At 44.4% G+C, this 19,585-nt stretch overlaps 1 pseudogene across 1 annotated transcript in view; it reads right to left on the bottom strand.

The window, feature by feature from the left end:
- LOC147116289 (Y+L amino acid transporter 2-like) overlaps nt 1–19,585 on the bottom strand; it is a 75,677-nt pseudogene that overhangs the window by 16,521 nt on the left and 39,571 nt on the right. Inside the window, exons 6-7 of the transcript XR_015078772.1 lie at nt 10,608–10,731; nt 8,163–8,266 (exon numbers count right to left, since the gene is read on the bottom strand). The product of XR_015078772.1 is annotated as a Y+L amino acid transporter 2-like (transcript). The remainder of the gene's footprint in view (nt 1–8,162; nt 8,267–10,607; nt 10,732–19,585) is intronic.

Here is a 19,585-nt window from a genome sequence, read left to right as displayed (position 1 = left end):
AATGAGCCATCGGATGCTTTGTCATGAGGAGTATGTGCTAGTCTAGGTACAGATAAGCTTCAAAGTCTCCACGACGCACTCTGCCACCCTGGGGTTACCAGAATGAACCACTTCATTAAGTCCCACAATCTACCCTACTCTATTGAGGAGGTCCGGACAATGACCAGAACCTGTCATATTTGTGCTGAATGCAAACCCCGCTTCTATAAGCCGTCCGAGCCAGCTCATCTTATTAAAGCAACTCGACCATCTGAGCGTTTGAGTCTCGATTTTAAAGGTCCCCTTCCATCGAGCGACCATAATGTCTATTTTCTTAATATTATAGACGAGTACTCTCGGTTCCCTTTTGTTATCCCCTGTCCGGATGTGACTAGTGCTGTTGTAATTAAATGCCTCTGCCAACTGTTTTCCTTGTTCGGCATGCCTAACTATATACATAGTGATAGGGTTTCTTCCTTTATGAGCGAAGAATTACGACAGTTTTTGCTATCGAAGGGGATTGCAATGAGTAGAACTATCAGCTATAACCCTCGTGGTAATGGGCAGGTCGAGAAAGAAAATGCGACAGTGTGGAAGGCTATCGTACTGTCTCTGAAGTCACGAGGCCTGCCGACCTCTCGCTGGCAGGATGTCCTGCCAGACGTGCTGCATTCCATAAGGTCTCTTTTGTGTACAGCGACGAATGCCACCCCTCATGAAAGGATGTTTAGTTTTCCAAGAAAAGCTACTAATGGAGTATCGTTACCCACATGGTTGACGACCACGGGCCCTGTGTTGTTGCACAGACATGTGAGAGGCCACAAGACTGATCCACTGGTGGAGGAAGTACAACTCCTCCATGCTAATCCCCAGTATGCGTATATTCAATATTCAGATGGGCGAGAGGATACGGTCTCTATTAAAGATCTTGCACCTGCTGGAGCTCGAAAAGAGTTCGACTCAGTAGAGTTTTCAATCGTGGTATTGGACCTTCAGAGACACAAACCCTCAGTGTGGAAAATACTGATGATTCTGGGAATTCGAATGAACCGGAGTTAGTACTCCGGGAGGAGCCTCAGCAAGAGTTACGTCGTTCCCAGAGGATTATCAGACCACCTGACAGACTGAATCTATAGCAGGGGGTGAATGTGATGAAATAACTGTGTTCTGATATTTGTACTTGCACCTGTAATGTCTGGAATGTTCCACCAGGGGGAACCACTAATGCTCCTCCCTGGCCCCGCCCCTCTTCTGGTATGTTCTACCAAGGGCTCGGTCGATGATGGACTCTGTTAACTCTGCCATGATTCTTATTTAATAAAAGGCTTCAGTCTTAAGCTTTAACTTCGGATTCGGGCAGTTATTTGGCACATCACCTACCCACATCCCTGCTGCTCAAAGCAGAGGAGAAGGCAATTGTTCAATTCATACAGACGCGTCAAGAATTTTGTGTCAAGCCGATTCATGCTGCAGCATACATGCTGGACCCAAAGCATGTTGGGAGACCAATACTTTCTGGAGAACAGATCAACAGCGCTTACAGTGTGATTTCTACCCTCTCACACCATCTCAATCTGGATTGGGCAAAGTTCTGGGAAGTCTGGCAAAGTTCTCTACCAAGCAAGGTCTTTGGAATGGGGATGGGATATGGGAATCATGCAAGCATATCAGTGCACATACCTGGTGGAAGGGACTTTGTGCATCTGAGGCCCTGTCACCTATTACATCGGTGATACTCCAAATCCCACCTTCATCAGCGGCCTCTGAACGAAACTGGTCACTTTTTGGGAATACGCATACAAAGGTGCGCAACAGGCTGACTAACAAGAGAGTGGAGAAACTGGTGGCTATCCGGGCGAACCTACAACTTATTGAGCCAGATACAGAAGTGTCCACCACATAGCTAGACACTGACACAGAGGAGGAAATGGACACGTCAGAGCCAGAGTCAGAGAATCAGGAGGAGCAATGAGGAGTAGAAGACTCAGAAGACTCATGAGTAGAAGACTCAAAGGGACAAAATAAGGACAAATTACAGGCTAAATAAGCTGACGCTCTTTATTTTATTTTAGATGGGTCTTTTTTGTGGGGGTTCAATAAAGTTCAAAATTATAACCTAAATAAAGTTTTGAAAGCCTGTTTTTATTTGTATGGAACAGTATGTCTATTTTGACGACAAAGATAATATAAGGGTCAGAGACAAAAACCATCAGTGTGCAAAAAAACTCAAAATTCCCATAAATTCCCGAAAATTCCCATGGAAAGTTTCCTCTTTTAAAAATTCCCAGAATTTTGCAACCCTACTTCATACTAGTGGTTGGAAAGTGACTTCAAATTTTGTTTTAAATTTGCTTATGGGATCTGGGCGTCGTTGGCAAGGCCAGCATTTATTGCCCATCCCTAGTTGCCCTTGAGAAGGTGGTGGTGAGCCACCTTCTTGAACCGCTGCAGTCCGTGTGGTGAAGGTACTCCCACAGTGCTGTTAGGGAGTTCCAGGATTTTGACCCAGCGACGATGAAGGATCGGCGATATACTTCTAAGTCAGGATGGTGTGTGACTTGGGAAGGGAACTTGGAGGTGGTGGTGTTCCCATGCGCCTGCTACCCTTGTCCTTCTAGGTGGAAGAGGTTGCGGGTTTGGGAGGTGCTGCCGAAGAAGCCTTGGCGAGTTGCTGCAGTGCATCTTGTAGATGGTACATACTGCAGACACGGTGCGCCGGTGGTGGAGGGAGTGGATGTTTAAGGTGGTGGATGGGGTGCCAATCAAGGGGGCTGCATTGTCCTGGATGGTGTCGAGCTTCTTGAGTGTTGTTGGAGCTGCACTCATCCAGTCAAGTGGAGAGTATTCCATCACACTCCTTACTTGTGCCTTGTAGATGGTAGGAAGGATTTGGGAAGTCAGGAGGTGAGACACTCACTGCAGAATACCCAGCCTCTGACCTGCTCTTGTTGCCACGTATTTATGTGGCTGGTCCAGTTAAGTTTCTGGTCAATGGTGACCCCCAGGATGTTGATGGTGGGGGATTTGGCGATGGTAATGCCGTTGAATGTCATGGGGAGGTGGTTAGACTTTCGCTTGTTGGAAATACATGTATTTGATTGTGAGTGTGTGATTTATGATCTGTGCTAATGCCTTTCTCTGCTGAATGGGCCATGACGCATTCCTGCTGTGTTGTTTTATAGATGGTTTCCATCCAGTAGTGATAGCTGAAGGTTGGTGCTAGCAGGTTGGTTGTGGTTAGTAATTTAGAAGGTTGTCTTAAATGTGTGTTTCAAATTCAACTCAAAAATCCGCAACTAATACACCTCACGGAGTTGCTACCAGTTCCAAGTGAATGGAGTTGAAGTGGTCTACTTTCTCCTCAGCAGGAATATAATTGCAACAGAAAAGTTGCTGCAATTCAACAGGACAAGTTGCCTCATTGGTAGTACTCTCATCTTTACATTAGAAGTTTGTGGCTTCAAGCCCCACTCCAGAGACTTGAGCACATAATCCTGGCTGATACTTCAGACAGACAAGGAGGACCAGGCAAGTAGTGCAGGAGTCCCCTGAGTGCATCTCACTCTCCAAACAGTATTCTGGTGAGGGCGATGGTTCCTCTGAGGAGTACAGCCAGAGCCAAATCCATGACACCACGGGCAGCTCAGCTGTACAGGGGGGGAGGAGGAAGATCGGGAAAGCAATAGTGATAGGAGATTCGATAGTTAGGGGAAAAGACAGGTGTTTCTGCAGCCGCAGATGTGATTGTAGGATGATATGTTGCCTCCCTGGTGCCAGGGTCAAGGATGGCACTGAGTGGCTGCAGAACATTCTGAGGGGGGAGGGTGAACAGCCAGAGGTCCATATCGGTCCACAACATAGGTAGAAAGAGGGATGAGGTCCTGCAGGTAGATTTTAGGGAGCTAGGAAAGAGATTTAAAAGCAGGACCTCAAAGGTAGTAATCTCCGGATTACTCCTGGTGCCACAAGCTAGTGAGTATAGAAATAGGAGGATAGAGCAGATGAATGTGTGGCTGGAGCGATGGTGCAGGAGGGAGGCTTTAGATTTCTGGGACATTCTGGGGGAGGTGGGACCTGTCCAGGTTGGATGGGTTGCACCTCAACAGAGCTGGGACCAATGTCCTCACGGGGGAGTTTGCTGGTGCTGTTGGGGAGGGTTTAAACTAATTTGGCTGGGGGATGGGCACCAGGATGTAGCATTAGAAAGGAGAAACAAGGTGCACAAAGAATTGGGAGAGAAAGATAGCACGAGAGTAAGAAATAGTACTGTATTAGGTGGGGTCAGATTAAGAGAGAATACAAGAAGGTCTAAGATAGGTTTACAGTGCATGTGTGTGAATGCACGAAGTGTGGTAAATAAGGTTGGTGAGCTGCAGGCGCAAATAGACACATGGGAATATGAAGTTGTGGTGATAACGAAGACTTGGCTCAAAAAAGGGCAGGATTGGGTACTAATATTCCTGGATATAAGGTGTTCAGGAAAGATAGGGAAGGAAAGAAAGGAGGTCGGGTGGCAGTATTGATTAAGGAGAATGTTACAGTGCTGGAGAAAGAGGATGTCCTGGAGGGGTCAAGGACAGAATCTATTTTGTCAGAGTTAAGAAACAACAGAGGTGCCATTATACTACTAGGTGTATTCTATAGGCCGCCAACTAGTGGGAAGGATATAGAGGAGCAAATTTGCAGGAAAATTACAGAGAGATGCAAGAACTATAGAGTAGTGATAATGGGGGACTTCAACTATCCTAATATACACTGGGATAATAATAGTGTAAAGGGTAGAGAGGGGGAACAATTTCTGAAGTGTGTTCAGGAGAACTTTCTTGATTAGTACGTTTCCAGCACAACGAGGAAGGAGGCATTGCTGAATCTGGTTCTAGGGAATGAGGTGGGTCAAGTAGAGCAAGTATCAGTAGGGGAATATTTAGGGAATAGTGATCACAGTATCATAAGGTTTAGACTAGCTATGGAAAAGGACAGGGAGCAATCTAGAGTAAAAATACTTAATTGGAGGAAAGCCAATTTCAGTGGGTTGAGAATGGATCTGGCCCAGGTAAATTGGAATCAAAGTTTGGCAGGCAAAACTATAATCAAACAATGGGCTGCCTTTAAAGAGGAGATAGTTTGGGTACAGTTGAGGTACATTCCCATGAGGGGGAAAGGTAGGGCAACCAAGCCAGAGCTCCCTGGATAACGAAAGAGATAGAGAGTAAGATGAAGCAGAAAAAGGGAGCGTATGACAGATGTCAGGTTGAGAATACAAGTGAGAACCAGGCTGAACATAGAAAGTTCAGAGGGGAAGTGATAAAGGAAATAAGAGGAGCAAGGAGTGAGTATGAGAATAGACTGGCAGCTAACATAAAAGGGAATCCAAAAGTCTTCTATAGGCATATAAATATTAAACAGGTAGTAAGAGTGAGGCCGATTAGGGACCAAAATGGAGACCTACGAATGGAGGCAGAGGACATGGCTGAGGTATTAAATGAGTACTTTGCATCTGACTTTACCAAGGAAGAAGATGCTGCCAAAGTCATAGTGAAAGAGGAGGTGGTTGAGATACTGGATGGGATGAAAATTGATAAGGACGAGGTACTAGAAAGGCTGGCTGTACTTAAAGTAGATAAGTCACCAGGACTGGATGGGTTGCATCCTAGGATGCTGAGGGAAGTAAAGGTGGAAATTGCAGAGGTACTGGCCATAATCTTCCAATCCTCTTTGGCTGGTGCCAGAGGACTGGAGAATTGCAAATGTTACACCCTTGTTCAAAAATGGGTGTAAGGATAAACCCAGCAACTACAGGCCAGTCAGTTTAACCTCGGTAGTGGGGAAGCTTTTAGAAATGATAATCCGGGACAAAATTAACAGTCACTTGGACAAGTGTGGATTAATTAAGGAAATCCAGCACGGATTTGTTAAAGGCAAATCATGTTTAACTAACTTGACTGAGTTTTTTGATGCGGTAACAGAGAGGGTTGATGAGGGCAATGCGGTTGATGTGGTGTACATGGACTTCCAAAAGGTGTTTGATAAAGTGCCACATAATAGGCTTGCCTGCAAAGTTGAAGCCCAAGGAATAAAATGGACAGTAGCAACATGGATACGAAATTGGCTAAGTGACAGGAAACAGAGAGTAGTGGTGAATGGTTGTTTACCGGACTGGAGGAAGGTATATAGTGGTGTTCCCCAGGGGTCGGTACTAGGACCACTGTTTTTCTTGTTATGTATTAATGACTTAGACTTGGGTGTACGGGGCACAATTTCAAAATTTTCAGATGACACAAAACTTGGAAGTATAGTGAACAGTGAGGAGGATAGCGATAGACTTCAAGAAGACATAGACAGGCTGGTGGAATGGGTGGACACGTGGCAGATGAAATTTAACACAGAAAATTGAGAAGTGATACGTTTTGGTAGGAAGAATGAGAGGTAATATAAACTAAAGGGTACAATTCTAAAGGAGGTGCACGAACAGAGAGACCTGGGGGGTATATGTGCATAAATCATTAAAGGTGGCAGGGCAGGTTGAGAAAGCGGTTAAAAAAGCGTACGGGATCTTGAGCTTCATAAATAGAGGCATAGGGCTGGATTTTACCTTAGATCCTGAGGTCAAAGCAGGACTGCTGGTTTTCGGGTTTCAGTCCCGCCCCCAACGACCAGCGACGTCTGACGAACAGACGCTATTTTCCCTTGATTGGCCTTGTTAAGCCCGCTCCACGGGCTTGCTGGCCAATTAAGGGAAAGTCGGTGTCAGATGACGTCAGTGCATGACGCTTCATCTGCCGGTTTTGTTAAAGTGACAGGCACCATAATTTTTTGACAGATGAATTGTCAGTGTTTGACAGCATTGAGGGGCTGTCAAACACTGACGATCACTGTCCAAAGGTGTGCCCTTGCACCCAGACTCTCCAATGGCTCTCTCCTTAGGATGAAACAGATGGCAGCTGCATGTGAGATTGCAGAAGCCATCTGTCACTTCTCCCGATGAGGCTGCACAAACGCATCACAGCTTGTCACCTGTAGAAGCATCAAACCACAGTAAAAGAAATTTCCTCTTGACATTCTTACCAGTGTCCCATTGCAGCCTTCACACTACCTCTGCAGCTGTCATTTCTATAGTTACAGAACAACAGACCCACAGCTTGCCTCACTTACCCTGGCGGGGTTTCCCGACGTCGGGAAGCCCGCAGCAGTAGGCGCAAAATGGGAAAAAGCCTTTTAACTTTAACAGACAGTTAATTGGCTCTAATCCCCTTCCCGCTGCTAGGAGACGGGTCCCTGCACGAATCGGGGACCCGCCTCCCGGGAAGATTGTTTAGAGGCTGGTTTGGAGCGGGTTCGGGACCCGCTACTATTTTTTACCATTTTGCCACTGGCCCCGCCTCCAAACTCACCCCGAGCACCGGCAAAATTCCCCCCATAAAGTACAAAAGCAAGGAAGTTATGATGAACCTTTATAAAACACTGGTTCGGCCTCAACTGGAGTATTGTGTCCAATTCTGGGCACCGCACTTCAGGAAGGAAGTGAAGGCCTTAGAGAGGGTGCAGAAAAGATTTACAAGAATGGTTCCAGGGATGAGGGACTTCAGTTATATGGACAGATTGGAGAAGCTGGGGTTGTTCTCCTTAAAGCAGAGAAGGTTGAGAGGAGATTTGATAGAGGTGTTCAACATTATGAGGGGTCTAGACAGAGTAGATAGAGAGAAACTGTTCCCATTGGCGGTAGGGTCGAGATCCAGAGGACACAGATTTAAGGTGATTGGCAGAGGAACTAAAGGCGACATGAGGGAAAACTTTTTTATACAGCGAGTGGTTAGGATCTGGAATTCACTGCCTGAAAGAGTGGTGGAGGCAGATTCAATTGTGACCTTTAAAAATTTCACAACCAATAAAAGGATATGTGGATATGGATTTTTAAAAAAAATTCTGTATACTGTAATATTGCAGAACTATGAGCAGGGACATTTCTAGAAAAATGCACATGCTGTACAAAGTAAATTAAATTCTATACACATTAATTTTAGCAATTGTTAAATGAGGAACTTACTAGAGCCAGCAAAGTGCAAATTGTGCTCTATTTTACACAAACATATCAAAGGCAGATAAACACTGAGGGATAACATTTAACATTAAAATGGTAATGAGATTTATCCCAGCATGCACTGGGTCTTGGGAGGGAAGCCTACCTTGAAGCTAATATAATTGATGCATTAAGGCCACCATAACACGAGAGAGCCACTGCTATTGGGACAATCCATTTCATTGCTCCTAGGGTCTCTTCTGCAAATGCCTAAATAGGCAAAAATGTTATGTTATACCTCAGAGCACTTATGAAATAACTTTCTGATTCAGAAGTTTTATTTTTCTAAAATACACGCTAATTGCTTATATGCAATTAATTATAATATGAGAAAGAAATTTTCAAACAGGTGACCTGTCCATTGTCAGTTTCAGCTTGGGTCTTTTTCAATTTTCTAGAAATACCCTACTTTATCAGAGGCAAAATAGAGTATCCAATCTCCTTTCCCCAGAAGACCATGGCTCCGTCTGACCAGGTTGACTGAAAGTGGGGTATTTCTGCCCCTATTCTAAAACATCTAAATTTGCTCTTGCATACAGGTTTGGTGTAAATCTTTCTCGATTTCTGCACCTTCCAATTAAACTGGTATATTAAGGATGTGAAGGCCTTAGAGAGGATGCAGAAAAGATTTACAAGAATGGTTCCAGGGATGAGGGACTTCAGTTCTGTGGATAGACTGGAGAAGCTGGGTTGTTCTCCTTAGAGCAGAGAAGGTTGAGAGGAGATTTGATAGAGGTGTTCAAAATTATGAGGGGTCTAGACAGAGTAGATAGAGAGAAACTGTTCCCATTGGCAGAAGGGTTGAGAACCAAAGGACACAGATTTAAGGTGATTGGCAGAAGAACCAAAGGCGACATGAGGAAAAACTTTTTTACGCAGCGAGTGGTTAGGATCTGGAATTCACTGCCTAAAAGGGTGGTGGAGGCAGATTCAATCGTGGCTTTCAAAAGGGAATTGGATAAGTACCTGAAGGAAAAAAAATTGCCGGGCTACAGGGAAAGGGCAGGGGAGTGGGACTAGCTGAAGTGCTCTTGCAGAGAGCCGGCACGGGCTTGATGGGCTAAATGGCCTCCTTCTGTGCTGTAACCATTCTATAATTCTATTCACCTCCCTGTTAAAACTTCTTTTAAAAAATCACACTGTATTCCTTAGTCGTTAGTGTATCATTAAACCTGTGTTTTCATTGTAAATTGTTGCTGATCCCTGTTTCAGCATAGAAGTTAAAGATGGCCATAGCACACTGCAGGTATGTTTTATATCCTTTCTTTTTAGAGAGCCTTGTACCAAGAATCATTCCACAGCCGAAAGTATGGGTAGGCAAACCAATTCTAATCCACTGTCAATGCCACTCTTGAACCACCAAGGTATATACCAGCAAACCTGTGTACTGTCTTTGAATTTACCCCTCCTTACTTCCCTGTGGAGAAATGCTCCTACACTTACCATCACCTATTCAAGACACAGCTAAGATTGGAAAGTCAATGTGTGAGTAAATGCTGGTGCAAATTTATATCCTTCAACTATGTGGCATAGTGCCCATATCAAAAAAATAGTAATCTTAATTACTAACACTGTAATGCACAAATCTAATATGCTGAGCTAGCTCTTATCTGCTCCTTCTGGTTCCCATCCTCTGGATTCAGCTCCATTGTTGCTGAATGACCTTTGTTTTGCAGCTTTTCGCTTGCTTCCCATTTCTGCTGACTCCATCCCTCTGCTGGTATATTTGATCTGCTGGTGTGCATCACTAATCACTGAAACCACTACTCCCCTCCACTGGACCCATGGATCAACCTCTACCAGCTCATGGTCGGCTCTCCATTTTCCATGAGAAATTCTCCAAAAGTGCGCCATTGATACTTTGCTCCTCAAACAGTTCCTGGACTCACCTGCCCTCCATAACTGTCTCTGAGCCTGGACATTACTTCATCAATGCTGCAAGCTGACTCCACCCTATCTACAAGTTAACTTCATCTCACCACAGGACCTCCACTTTAACTTTGGACTCTCTCTTATTGTCACCTCCCTATTCTCTGTTTACAACCAGGACATATCTATCCTAATCTGCGCCATGCCTATGTAACCTGAATTTATTTTGGCTGCCTCTCCAGACCTGAGCCCATTACTTTGAGCTCCCTATTTTCCCTTGTTCTCTTTACCCCTCTTGGGCTCTTCTCTCCTGCGTCCTCTTCTTTCAGACATGCCACATCTCACTTCTCCTCTTTAGGGTACTTTGCCCCCAGTCCAGGAGATCACATTGACTATACATACGTTAACTTGTTAACCCATTTACCTTTTATATGATGCTATCTCTACTCCAGCCAAGAATTTGTTTCTCCATATATCTATCTCAATTTGTAAGTAATGCAACATATTTATTTTGTCTTTTCAACATCCCTGTTAAACTATAGCATTCACAACACACACATTACATTCCCCGTGACCTTTAGGTAACAAAGTTGTAAACTGCTGTTTCTGGCACTTTCTTCAGTCTGAAACATTTACTAGAAATGCTCAAAAACATCTCACATCATTATTATAATGTACTTACCACTGCTACAGCTTCACTGTTGATAATGGTATTTCGTTCTAACACAGTGTAATAACCCACAATTGTCAGAATATATATGACAGTTACCACAGACACCGAAATAATAATGGCAAGGAGGAGATTCCTGAAGGACAAGGAAAGGTAACAATGAAGCGTGACCATTCAACAGAAAGATAGTCTTAATATATCAATACCTTCACATAGTTTGGATAATCAGTTTTGCTGCCTCAAAACAACCCAAAATATATAGTTCAAAACTTCACTGTGCTCAATTATATGTTTTGCTAAATATGGTGACATCATACATATATAGGACATTATTGATCATCTATAAATTGTGTAACACCAGCCACTAGAGCAAATAAGATATTTTTGTGATATGAAGGATATTTGCACAGATATGCATTTAATACGAAGTGTATCTGTGCAGTAGTCCATTAACTGTATATAGGTGGAATACTGTTTTGCTAAGTAAAGCTGCTATATAACACTGTGCACTCTGTGTAAATGGTTGTGTCACAAAGTATGACAATTACAATATCTTTAAGTTACTATAAATTATTATAATGTACTTACCACTGCTGCAGCATCACTGGTGATAATGGTATTTGGTTCTAACACAGTGTAATAACCCACAATTGTCAGAATATATATGACAGTCACCACAGGCACCAAAATAATAATGGCAAGGGGGAGATTCCTTATTAGTCCATCTGTTGTATTCGGCCCCAGGGCAATTCTAACTCGAGTCTCACACAGGAGATCACATGAAGTTAATGGAAATAAAAATCGAGAAAGATGTAAAACAGACTGCCGATTCTATACATTATCGCATGAAGTCAAAATGTACCCTATGGTGTGAAAAGTGTAGAAAAGAGGTAAAAGAAAAAAAAATGAAGAAAATGCAAGAAACAAGTCACATGAACTAATAAAAAAGAATAACTACACAAGCAAATCAGGAAGGCAGTAGAAATTGAAGTCAATTTGCTTAAGAAGAACCTCAGAAGTTTGAATCAGTATGCTGATTGTCAACACCATAGAGAGAATGATTTCATACATCAATTAATCTGTCATCCGATCAAATAAGTTACAGAATTAATTTACTTTAAAGGTATAAAACATATAGGCCTGCAAATTCCATGGGGATTTTCTTGGTCTCCTGCTGTAACTTCGGCAGGAGAGCAGCAGAACCAGCAGAGAAACAGCGTGACTGAACAGTTTCAAATGTTTACATTGTTTCTCTGTGGGTTGCGTTAGGAAATCACCAACGGAACTTCAGGGTCATTATTGTTATTTTACCATAAAAACAGAGATTCTAGTTTTACTCTTTTAAAAAAAAAACGGAAATTATTTGGAAGCCCTAGTCTTATTATGCTGCAAAAATCGTGGGAATAATTTAAAATTATGTGGAAGCCCTATGCCTTACATGTGGCCACAAATCTAATAGAGATCATATTGTAAAATTGTATTGTCATGTGGCGATGCATATGTCTTTTCTATTATTAATAATTAAACATTTTTTATAATGACTTTTGGCAAGTTTTAGCTTATTTTTTTAGGGCTTTTACCCAGAAGAATGGCAGAATCCACCACTGAAACCCTTAGTCACTCCAGACTCAATTGCTCTAATGCTCTGCTGGCTGACTTCCCATCCTTCACACTCAATAAACTTTAGCTAGTACAAAACCCCACTGCCAATGTCCTATCATACACCAAATCACACTCACCCATCAGGACCTCCGTGATCTACATTGGCTCTATGTCTCCTATTAATTTAAAATTCAAATCCCTCCTTGGCCTCACCCCTCCCTATCTCTGTAACTTCCTTCAGCTACAACCACCACCCCCCATCACCAACCAAGCTCTGTTCCTCTGACTCTGGCACCCAGTTCCTAACCGCATCCATTTGCCCTACTGCTGATGACCATGCTTTTAGATGCCTAGGTCGCACTCTCTGGAACTCGCTCCTTAATACTTCTATTTCTGTCGACTACCCTCACCTCCTTCAAGACCATCCTTAAAATCCAACTCTTTGACTAAACCTTTCTAATCTCTGCTTCTTTGACTTGTGGTCCATTTGCCTTACATTAAAAGTGCAAATTGTTATTAGTATCATTCAAACAACAAAGAGCTGGGCGTGTTAGAGCTACCATTTTGTATCTTCAAAGTCAAAAATATAACTGCCTTGGATGTGGTGAGTTACTATTGGCAGGTATACCAGTGGGCATTTGACGTGCAGATATTAGGACCTGGGATTTCCTGTGTATTTGAGCCCAGAGCTTTTTGATTTTGACAGGTTGTCTACCAGTTTCCCACTGTGCCTAGACCTCATCAGTGAAGCAGAGGTGGGGAGGTGACTTGCCATTCTTTCAGTTGATGAGTTGACAGCTTCAAATGTCAAGTCAAAGCGCCCAGCTGAATCAGAAATCTTCCCTTAGCCACTAGCTTCTCTAAACTGTATTTTCACTACAGATTCAGAAGGCTGCAAGTCTTTACACAAGTCTCCATCCAGTCTGACCTTATTACCTCTCCCACCATTGACAGATCACTTCTGTCATCTCTACTTCACCTGCAATCTATTTCATCAGCATTGGTGCCCTTGAAACTATCTCACCTTGGTCCTCAGAATCCCACCACGATCAGCCCCAACCCCAGCAGCACCAGGCACTCCAGCAACACCAACCGTCTCCGCAATCAACTGATGCTGCATTGGACATAGGTCATCAGCACCTGACCACATTGCTGCCCGGGAGGCCAGGGATGGCCTCACCATGGACAGATTTACTTTAATTGACGCTATACACCCTGGCTGCCACATGATGCGCCAGGTTGGCACCACCCCACACCAACGCCATAAAGCATCCCTACAATGCCCAAGCCATTCCTTTCACACTCATCACCATTGCGGGGGAAACCGTTATGTCTCACCATTCACTGCAACTCACCAAGCAACTTCCAAAGGTACACGCAAATCTGTCCAAAAATGCAAAGTGTTGAAAATAAAGGTTTCAATGTTTGACACCACATTAACAGAAACTTTACATGAACATTGCATAAAACCTTTGTGTGTTGTTAGTTGGTATGATTGCACAAGTTGAGGGTGAGTGTGAGGGGTGGCTATTGAGATGGGGAAGTGATAATGTAGATAGAGAGGGATGGGTAGAGGTGCAAGGTAAGTTGGTGTAAGGATGTGCAGGAGTAGGGTAGGGAAGGCAGGATGATGGGGATGTGATGAGTGGCACAGCAGGATGAGGTTGACTGTGGCTTTGCAGTAACGTTTCATGATCTACTGAGATCATGGAAAGGTTTGCGCCACTGCAGCCTGGTCCTCCTGATGACATCCCTGCTTGTGTCCTCCTGTGCAATGTGCAACCAGGCTGCGTTGGTCTCCTGGGGATGTCTCTTCCGCCCATTGGAAGGGAAGAGAACCTCCCTGCGGGCTGTGACTCCCTCCATAAGCATATGGAGAGCGTCATGGGTGAGCCTGGGTGCAGCCCTGCACTTCTGTGCAGTGCTTGTCAGTGTTTGCAGCGCCTCAATGCTGTAGAACACTGACAGCACAAATGTCAAAATAAATTTGCGCATGGTCCCTTTAAGGAAACTGGCTGATGACATCAAATGACGGCATCAGACCCGCTTCCTTCAATTGACCGGCAAACGCACTGGGCGGTATTAACAAGCCCCATCAGGGGAAAGTCATTTTGGACAGCGGGCTGGAGCTGGCAGTAACGGTACCTGCCACCGATGTCGCCCGCCACAGACCCGCCGAGGTTGGTAAGATCCAGCCCATAGGTCCCATCACTGATCTCCTGTGTGTTTAGTGTTTGTAATGGATTTGTCTGAACTGATTGCCTTGTTTATAAAATCACAACAATCAAAGAAAAGCAACGCAAAGACACTAAGCGGTCAGTTACAGCAGCAAAGAAAATGTTATTGAGTGTCTTTGTTTCCAGGTTGGTTTCAGAAACAAGAGGCTGGCAATTCATCATTCCAAGTCAGTGTCTAATAGTTGCTGCGTTAAAGGCACTATACAAATGCAAGTTGTTGTTGTTGTTGTAGAAATCACTGACCAGCCACAGGTATGTCTACGGCAACACTGTTTTAGCCACGTGCACTAATTTTAGTAGAAAATGCCTTACATACACTCACACAACAAAGGTAATTGTACTTCAAAAGTGTATCTATATATACTAGTCAGATATGGTGAATTGGAAATCCAGATGTAGTGATTAGTAAATTAAAAATGAGTAACAGACACCGTTGTTGGACATGTGATTTCAATACTCATATTCGCACAGTGTGTGCATGTGTACTTCTACCTTTTTGCGTGTTTGTTGGTAAAATGGTATGACGAAAAGCAGAGTGTTTTTTGTTTGTTGAGTGTTTTACTTCCTGGGTTACTGAATGCCGGTAGATGTATATGTTAAATATATAGATACACTTTTGAAATACAATTACCTTTATTGTGTGAGTGTATGTAAGGCATTTTCTATTAAAATTAGTGCATGTGGCTAAAACAGTGTTGCCGTAGGCATACCTGTGGCTAGTCAGTGATTTCTACAACAATAACAACAACTTGCATTTATATAGTGCCTTTAACATAGCAAAACGCCCCAAGGCGCTTCACAAGAGCGTTATCAATCAAAATTTGACACTGAGCCACAGAAGGAGATATCAGGACAGTTAAGAGATAGGTTTTAAGGAGCACCTTAAAGGAGGAGAGAGAGGCAGAAAGGTTTAGGGAGGCAATTCCAGAGCTTAGGGCAAAGGTAGCTGTAAGCATGGCCACCAATGCTGGAGCGATTAAAATCGGGGATGCGCAAGATGCTAGAATTGGAGCAACGCAGATATCTTGAAGGCTTGTAGGGCTGGAGGAGGTTACAGAGATAAGGAGGGGTGAGGCCATGGAGGGATTTGAAAACAAAGCTGAGAATTTTAAAATTGAGGCGTTGCCGAACCGGGAGCCAGTGTCAGTCAGCGAGCACAGGAGTGATGGGTGAATGGGACTTAGTGCGAGTTAAGGTACGGGCAGCAGAGTTTTGGATGAGCACAAGTTTATGTAAGGTGGAAGATGGGAGGCTGGTCAGGAGAGCATTGGAATAGTCAAGTCTGGAGGTAACAAAGGAATGGATGAGGGTTTCAGCAGCAGATGAGAAGAGGCATGGTCGGAATTGGGAGATGTTACAGAGGTGGAAGTAGGTGGTCTTGGTGATGGAGCGGATATGTGGTCGGAAGCTCATCACGGGGTCAAACACAACACCACGGTATGGACAACATTGTTCTAAATATATAAGAAATTTGCAAGATTGTTTATCTATTTCCACAAATCAGTCTCACACTACCCAATTTCAGTTTCCCTGTGTTAGATGTTCATGCCACTGAGTCACTTTCATCATGGGCTCCTTTCCTAAATACGTGCGGGGGAAATTGGTCTTCGGCAGTAGGGCAAAACAGGCAATAGTGAATTGGGAGCCTGTTTTACACCCTGCTTGATTTTGTTTTCCATTGGCATCAACAGAAAAGAGGTGAATGACCATATTTTGTTGGTGGTGGTTGAGGAAGAAGCATTTGCAAGATCTCGGGGGAACTTTCTGCTCCTCTTTGAATAATGCCATAGAACATTTAATGTCCACTAGAATAGAACCACTGGAACACATAACGGGACTTCAATTTAATGTTTCATCAGAAAAACAGCACCTCCGACAATGCAACAGCCCCTCAGTATTGCACTGGTGTGTCAGCCTAGCTTAAGGGCAGTGTTAGAGGAGCTATGTTTAGGTAAATGTGAGGGTTTTGAATTGAAGATTCCATTTTGTGGGTAAAAGGCAACTCCTTCAGAGATTGTTTGAAACAACTAGTATCTGGAGAATGTCAAGGAGACAGCAAATCTGCAAGACTGGAGCCACTGTCTGTATTTAAGAGATTTGGAAGCTCTGACCTTCTCCTGCATACATCTATCTGGTTGACCACTAAATGTTTATTTATTTCTGTACACGTAAATAGATATGATAGTTTATATTACGACCTAAGACCGTGCTGTGCTGATACCACGAGACAGTGAGTCTTTGATATGTTAAGCTAATAATACCTAATGTAAACCAGGAGTAAGGGTCATGGAGGTGAGCTTAATAAGCGAGACCATTTTAAGAAAGTTAGGAAGATTGAGGGTTGGCCATTCTGCCGCTTGAGCTCAGCAACTGTAATGTGAGGTCTTACACAGCTTTTGTATCATCATGTGTGTTGTCTGTATCATTCCTGTAATCAAATCTGTAAAACTTAGGGCTGAATTTTGTTGGCGCTCAGAATGCAGTTTGGAGGCAGGTCCGCTGTCAAAATCAAAATGATTGACAGTGGGTTGGGAGCCCGCTCCGAACCCACCTCCATGTAAGTTTCCAACGTGGCGGGGAGACATTTAAGATAGTTAAGTGCTTGTTAACTACTATTTTGCCATCCTATTTCTATTTTACCACTTTTTTAACGAGGTTCACGTTGTTTGGCGATCACGTCAGGTAAGCAGGTCGGGTTCTCTATGTCTCCCCATTGCTGTGAATAGGTGACAGCTGCAAAAGTGGTATGAAAGCTACCATTTCACAGCTGTTCACTTTCAAATGTCAGAAGCTTGAGCCTTCAGGACTTGGAAGACACTTTTGAGCTGTATGCAGTTTGGAAGTATTTGGAGTAAATTCTCTATCCACTGTCACCTCCTTGGAGCAAGCTCTCTCACCATTGACAGATCGCTTCTGTCATCTCAACTTCAGCTACCATCTATTCCAGCAAAAATCTCACCACGGTCCTCTGAATCCCTCCACGATCAGCCCCAACACCAACATCACCAGGCACACCAACATCACCAACAACAACACCAACCTTTTCCGCAATCACCTGATGTTGCACAGGACACAGGGCATCAGCACCCGACCACATTGTTGCCTGGGAGGCCAAGGATGGCCTCACCATGGCCAGATTTACTTCACTTGCTGCTGTACACCCTGGCTGCCATATGATGCGCCAGGTTGACACCACCCCATACCAGCACCATACAGCATCCCTACAATGTCCAAGCCATTCTTTTCACACTCATCAAAATTGCGAGGGGGGGAGGGGGAAGTTATGTCTCAACATTCACTGGAACTCACTAAGACACTTCCAAAGGTGAGCACAGATCTATCCAATAAGGTAAAGTGTTGAAAATATAGATTTCAATGTTTGACAACACAGTAACAGAAAATTTACAGAACATTGCATAAAACACCCAAGTGTGTTGTTAGTTGGTATGATTGCACTAGGATGAGAGTGAGTGTGAGGGGTGGCTACTGAGATGGGGAAGTGATAATGTAGATAGAGAGGGATGGGTAGAGGTGCAAGGTAAGTTGGTGTGAGTAAGGATGTGAAGGAGTAGGGTAGGGAAGGCAGAGTGATGGGGATGTGATGAGTAGCACAGCAGGATGAGGTTGGGTGTGGATTTGCAGTAACGTTTCATGATCTACTGAGATCAATGAAAGGTTTGCGCCACTGCAGCCTGGTCCTCCTGACGACATCCCTGCTTGTGACCTCCTGTGCAATGTGCAACCAGGCTACGTTGGTGTCCTGAGAAGGTCTCTTCCGCCCTTGGAAGGGAAGAGAACCTCCCTGCGTGCTGCGACTCTCTCCATAAGCATTTTGTGCAGTGCTTGTCAGTGTTTGCAGCACCTCAATGCTGCAGAACACTGACAGAACAACTGTCAAAATGAATGTGGCCATGGTCCCTTTAAGGAAACCGGCTGATGATGCGTCATTAAATGATGCCATCAGACCCGCTTCCTTTTAATTGGCCGGGAATCTCGCAGGGTGGGCTTAACAAGCCCAATCAGGAGAAAATCCTTTTCACAGAGCGGCTGGAGCTGGGAGCGGGACCGGGACCGGGACCCGCTAACGACCTCTCCCGCCGTGACCCTGCCTCTGATGGCGAAATCGCGGCCTAAGTCTCAGAGGGCTAAATCAGATAGCCCCCGAAAACGGGCCACACAACCATCACTCACCTACCAACAATCTCTATCTATTAGGACTCATACCTCCCATTCAATGGGACTCACAGTTTTAATCTAAAACATTCATATGCTTCACCTCACACCACACTTCGCATTGCTGCACGCCTCAGACTCAAATCTCACAGCTTGCACACACTGCTATTCAACCATGACAGCCACATCACCCAAATATATTGCACGACACTCACTGACACACTTCCCTCTCTCTTGCAGGAAAAGGCGGCACACAACCAGAGGCAGCAGGAACTAACCAGAAGGGGAGAGGTGCACCTGCATGTTCTAACCCCCATGGAGGAGATGGTGCTGGCCATTATTGGAAGGGCCATTGCTGAGACTGTGGCCAGCAGCGGGGCTGAATCCATTGAAGATGACGGTATCCTCATACCTAATCTTCCTTCTAAAATCCCATTTACACCTCATCCCACAATCTCTTCTGACTTACAAGCTGCAAATGGTGTAAGCATGCACTTCTTACTTTCCCCTCACCACAACCTTACCCTTGTCCCTTTTTCCTTTCAGATACCCAAGAACTACAAATTGCACAGGCAGTGGAGGAAGACCAAGAACAGAGTGACAATAAAGACACATGTCTCTTGATTTCACACTCGCGCCCACCAACTTAGATAATGACACTGCATGTATCTTAGAGGATAGTAGGATCTGTACGTGATGAGACACTCGGCACAAGTGCACTGCAGCCAGGGCAGGGGGCAAGGATAGCGCAGGTGCCAGCTCGCCGGAGGGCAAGGTCGCACACTAGTTCTGGTGCAGAGGACTCAGATGAGGACTTTGTTGAGCCAGGCTACAGAAGGCTGATGGGTCTACACACCAAAAATGCTTGGTGCATTGGGAAGCCTGCCAGAAAGCCTACGTTCAATGTCAAGGAGCATGGTGGAGTCTGGCACAAACTTGGCACAGGGCTTTGCACAGAGCTTGGACCCCATCTTTTCC

The sequence above is a fragment of the Somniosus microcephalus genome, chromosome 6, assembly GCF_052327205.1.
Source record: "Somniosus microcephalus isolate GS21.2 chromosome 6, FLI_Smic_1.0, whole genome shotgun sequence".
In the NCBI taxonomy this organism is placed as follows: Eukaryota; Metazoa; Chordata; class Chondrichthyes; order Squaliformes; family Somniosidae; genus Somniosus; species Somniosus microcephalus.
This window is presented reverse-complemented; position numbering and strand designations above follow the sequence as displayed.